This window comes from Dromiciops gliroides, chromosome 2 (genome assembly GCF_019393635.1).
Source record: "Dromiciops gliroides isolate mDroGli1 chromosome 2, mDroGli1.pri, whole genome shotgun sequence".
Lineage (NCBI taxonomy): Eukaryota > Metazoa > Chordata > Mammalia > Microbiotheria > Microbiotheriidae > Dromiciops > Dromiciops gliroides.
The window spans coordinates 110,729,076-110,735,075 of record NC_057862.1 but is presented as its reverse complement, the minus strand read 5'-3'; positions in this window follow the sequence as shown (position 1 = coordinate 110,735,075).

Here is a 6,000-nt window from a genome sequence, read left to right as displayed (position 1 = left end):
TTCATTTATTACCAATTTTACTTACAGAAGCTCAAGGAACAGCAGGGGAGGTATCCAAAATCCCCTCTGACATTCCTGAGTCTTTATGGGCCTCATCCCCTAATGAGGTGGGGCTCCTTAAGTCTGCCATGCCTGTTACCTTTAAAGTTAAGGGGGGACCACCCCCCTCCATTCCACAGTATCCATTGTCTAGGGAAGCAATAGAAGGGATCACCCCTATAATTGAGGCTTTGAAAAGCCAGGGTATTATTATTCCATGTCATCACTCTCCATGCAATACTCCCATTTTGCCAGTTAAAAAACCCAAGCCTGGGCCAGATGGTAAACCTGTTTATCGTTTTGTGCAAGACCTTAGAGCGATTAATAATTATGTTATTCCTAGACATTCTATAGTGGCTTCCCCTTCTACCATAATAACTTCCATTCCCTATGAATCTACATGCTTCACAGTGGTAGACCTTTGCTCTGCCTTTTTCTCCATACCAGTACATGAGGACTTCCAATATTTATTTGCTTTTACCTGGAAAAATAGACAGTGGACCTGGACTAGACTCCCACAGGGATTTGTAGACAGTCCCACATTATTTTCCCAAATTTTACAGCAGGATCTGGCCTCTATTACCTTTAAGGGCTCCATACTAGTACAATATGTTGATGACTTACTTTTGGCCTCTCCTAATGCTGAAATTTGTCAGGAAGATAGCCGTCACTTACTGCTGGAGCTGCACAAGAGAGGACACAAGGTTTCCAAGACAAAGGTACAATGGTGTTTGCCCCAGGTAGAATATTTAGGATTTATTTTGGCTGCTGGAACTCGCTCTGTCTCTTCTAAGAGAGTCCAGGCCATTCAACAACTCTCTGCCCCCACTACTAAGAGGCAGTTGAGAGCCATTCTGGGAGCAGCTGGGTACTGTAGACAATGGATACCCTCTTTTGGTGAAATTACTAAACCCCTCATAGCTCTTACAAAAAGTTCTGTTCCAGACAGTTTACAGTTGGATCCCCAGCATCTCTCAGCCATAAAAGAATTAAAACGGGCCTTGTTATCAGCACCTGCCCTAGGACTGCCAGATTATAGTAAGCCTTTCACTCTCTTTGTGCATGAACAAAGGGGGGTGGCTTCGGGAGTCCTGACTCAGTCACTGGGGCCTAACCAACGTCCTATAGCCTACTATTCAATTCAGCTGGACCCTGTAGCGGCTGGAGCGCCACCTTGCCTTAGAGCAGTGGCGGCCACAGCGCTTTTGGTAGAAAAAGCCTCTGATTTGGTCCTAGGTAACCCTCTAACTGTGCAATGCTCTCACGAAGTGGAGGCTCTCTTACTACGTCACAGGACACAAGCCTTTTCAGATCAAAGGCTGGCTAAGTATGAAATAACCCTGTTAGGTAATGAGAATATCACTTTAAAACGCTGCACAGTTCTTAATCCAGCAACACTACTCCCTAACTTACCATTCTCGGGGGAACCATTGCATGACTGTGCTTCTTTAGTTGATATGGCTGAAAAACCCCGTGACGATCTTTTTGATACACCTTTAGAAAATCCTGATCTTGTCCTCTATACAGATGGTTCCTCATTTATGAGAGAGGGAACCCGTTTTACTGGAGCTGCTGTAGTTTCTGATTATGACACCCTCTGGGCAGCTTCTCTGCCTTCCCATTTTAGTGCACAGGCTGCTGAACTTGTGGCTCTTACACAGGCCTGTAATATAGCTAAAGATAAGAGTGCCACCATTTTTACTGACTCGAAATATGGCTTTGGCATATGCCACTTTATTGGTATGATTTGGCGTCAACGAGGCTTTCTAACATCCTCGGGCAAGGCTATTGCCAATGGGGACCTTATCAAGGACCTCTTAGATGCCCTAAAACTGCCTTCTTCCCTAGCCGTTGTACATTGCCCTGCCCACACAGGAAATAGTGATCCTGTTTCAAAGGGAAATGCACGAGCCGATTCTGCAGCCAAGCTTGCTGCATTAGAAGCTCCTGAACATGTATTTAACCTTTCACCTTCTGAGGATATTCCTTCCAACCTAACCTATGACGATTCTGAAGTAGAAAAGTGGAAAAAGAAATTTAAGGCGAAACAGATCAATGGCATCTGGGTGTCTCCGGAAGGTAAGCCATTTCTTCCCCGGAAATTCTACCACCAGGTATGCCTCTCTGTTCACAGAAAAGGCCATTTTGGTACACAAGGCATTGTAGACTCTATTAAGAGAACCTGGATAGCACCAGGTGTGACTAATACAGCATCTCGAATCTGCTCGGGCTGCTCCACATGTCAGTCTTATAATCAGTATGCTTTTAAGGTCAAAGCTTATGGAGGGCGTCCTCTAGCATATACACCTTTTGAGCACTTACAAATTGATTATATTACTATGCCAAAAGCAGGACATTATAAATTTTGCCTTGTTATAGTTGATCAGCTCACTCGGTGGGTGGAGGCCTTTCCCAGCCCCCGAGCCACAGCTGCCTTTGTTGCCAAAATTCTTCTTAAAGAGATAGTACCTCGTTTTGGCCCACCAGCCCGCATCGATTCTGACAAAGGCACACATTTCACTGATTCGATTTTATCCCAAATCTACTCTTTCTTGGGAGTGACTCCAAAATTCCACACGCCCTACCATCCACAAAGTTCAGGCCAAGTCGAACGTATGAATAAAGAGCTTAAGAGTATGATTGGCAAATTATGTACTGAAACCCATTTGAAATGGCCTGATGTTCTACCATTGGCATTATTCTATCTACGAAGTAGACCAAGAGGAGAACTTCATATATCTCCTTATGAAATGCTTTTTGGTCACCCTCCTATCCAAGCTAAAACTTTTTCCCCAGTTTATACATCACTGGTGGGAGGTGATACTTCTGTTGCTTCCTATATACAGGAATTACAGACCAGGCTACGTGAACTCCATGAGGCAGGAGCTGTGGTCCAGGCAGGACCATTAGACTTTTCATTGCATAACTTCAACCCAGGAGATAAAATATATGTAAAGAATTTTCAGAAAACCAGTGGAACTCAACCTGCCTGGGAAGGACCTTTTCAGGTATTATTGACAACTCCTACTGCCATTAAAATTGGTGAAAAAGACTCATGGATTCATTGCTCTCATATAAAGCCTGCACCATTCATAGGTGAAGAGATTTCAGATAGACCTGAGGTAGACGCTAAAGAGGTAAAAACCCTAAAGATAGCAACTGTTAAAGAGCAAAGAGAGTTCAGAGGAAACAGGCAGTTCCCATTTAAGAATCCCACTGATCAGTTAAATGCTTTGGGACTCAGTCTTCGTAAAGTATCAGGAGACGGAAATTGCCTTTTTAGGGCTTTAGCAGACCAGCTAGAAGGTCACTGTAGAAATCATCTCAGACACAGACAAGAAGCTGCTTCTTATATGATTAACCATAGACAAGAGTTTGAGTCTTTTATAGTAAATGACTCCCCTTTTGAAGAATATGTTGATGAATTAAAGAAATTTGGAAAGTGGGGAGGAAATGATACAATTGTAGCATTTGCTAAGCAGCATCAGCTGAATGTTGTGGTTCATCAATTAAATCAGCCTTTATTGAAAATCAGTGGCACAGACAAAACTGATGCTAGAGAACTCCACATTTTCTACCATAAAGAACATTATGACAGCATTAGGAAGATCAATGACAATTCAGAAACCCCTGCCACTTTGGCATGCAGAGAATTGGGGAACCAGTTAAAACAATGTGGCATACCCCAAACTCTAGCAGCTTAAATACCTTAAAATTTAACAAGCATTTCCTTCCACAGGCAAAAGCACTGAAGCACATGGCCTAGTTTTCTGGCCCACCTCAATTTCTCCCACCCTTTTCCCTACCCTATACCTATTTTTTTTTTTTTTTATCCTTTTTGCTTTTTGTTTTGTTTTGACTTTTGAAAGGCACTGAAAAGACCTGGAATTCACCACACCTTTAAATTCTTTAAGAGCACAAAAGGGTGCTTAGCGAATCTTTTGCCTTTTATTTTTGGTTTTTGGTTTTGCTTTGTTTTTTTTTTTTTTACTTTTGTTTCTTTTGCTTTTCTTTAAAAACCCGATTTTGTGAACTAAGTGACTTTTCAAAGGCATTTTAAGTATATGCTATTGAATATTGAATCTTGCTTATTGAAGTCTTATTTCTTTTTGATGAATTAATCACCACTTTAAGTATCTGCTACTGTTATACTAGAGAATTCATGTATAAGATGATGTGGTCTACTTGCTAAAAGAAGATTATGTAATAATGTCTAAAAGAAGATTATGTAACAATGTCTAATATAATCAGCTATTTACATTCGTTTATTATTTATATGTCATTATACTCTGGGTATGGTTTGGAATTATTGTATATATCACTAATATATTCTCAGTTATGCAGCATAGCACACATTTTTACCATCATATTGTCTTTGGTGAAATTAATGAGATTTCAGAAATATGGAAACTTATCATTTCAGAGACTAACTTGCTGTGAACTCTGATGCAGGCCCTGGAGAGAATATATGTGCAACAAAAGGAGAGACAGGTATACATAAGTCCATGGTTTGCTTATGATGGTGACTATGTAGAGCACAATTACTAGGCACAGTCCAGTATTCATCCTCTCTCCCTCCTAATTTAACCTAATTTAACTGAACTTACTTATCTTTTTATCTCACTCAGTTGAATTCACCTGTGGCCTAGCACAATCACTGGCTGTCTCGGAACCATGAGATATGGTATGATAACCTTTCCATAACATTTTCAGGTGTCATGAACACATACTAAATTTGACTTTGATCCAGACACATGGTGGTAAAAAGTGTTACTGATTGCAAAATGCTATGCTAAGGTTTAGTAAAAAAAAAAAAAAATACAGCAATTCAAACAGTTAAAGAAGAAATCCAGCTTTCCAGACCAGAGTCCAGAGTCCAGAATCCAGTTTTCCAGACCAGAATCCAGTTTCCTCCTGATGACATCTTACCACTTCAAGAAGACAAGAGAACTCAGAGACTTTATATGAACTGTTTTGCTTTATTAGCTTTTACTATCTCCTTTCTGTTATATACTATCTGTAACATGTACTCTCTGCAGAGGCTCTCCCTTTGCAAGACTAATGTCAAAGCGTTGGTTCATGAGGAAAAAAAAAAAATCGCCCCTCTGGACAAAACTTTCCTCTCTTCCTTTTCTGTATTGTTGTTCGCATATTATTAGTCAGCAGAAGTTATTATATTCTTTTTACTGTTCCATCAAGGAAACATTCCATTTCTTGAGGAAGCAAAGGGGGGAAATGTGGTAAAATATGAAAGTTTTTAACAGTCGGTTAGGATAACTGAAAGACGCCAGTTTTTCAAGGACCACCCTTTTGGGGAGGAGATGAACAGTCCGCCTGCTGCGCATGTCAGACTGCCTGCCGGGTACAGTCCGCCTGCTGCGCATGTCAGACTGCCTGCCGGGTACAGTCCGCCTGCTGCGCATGTCAGACTGCCTGCTGGGTACAGTCCGCCTGCTGCGCATGTCAGACTGCCTGCCGGGGTTTTTTTGACTTCCGGGGTGGAGAGAAGGGGAGTAGCCTTTTTTGCCGGCTTGGCGGGACTCCGGGCGGCGCGGCACAGACGGTCTGACTCACTCCAAAGGTGGCCTAAATCGGTTTGGTGAGTTTTTATAAGGAATATAGACTAAGCCTAGATTTAAGACGATTTGTACTGTATTTCTGTTTTCCTATCCTTCTAATCAACAACACCTTATATACAATAAAGGCTCTATCTAGAAAACCAGAAGCTTCTTCCATTTACTAGTCTGGGAGATGAATTAAGGGAAGGGTTAAGTAGGGGAGATTTATGATCTAATATCCAATTTTAAATCTCACATTGCTTAAAAAAAAAAAAGTGCTGCTCTTTACGTGGTGGCAAGGAATTGGAAGTTGAGGGGGTGCCCATCAATTGGGGAATGGCTGGACAAGTTGTGGTATATGAATACAATGGAATACTATTGTGCTGTAAGAAATGATGAGCAG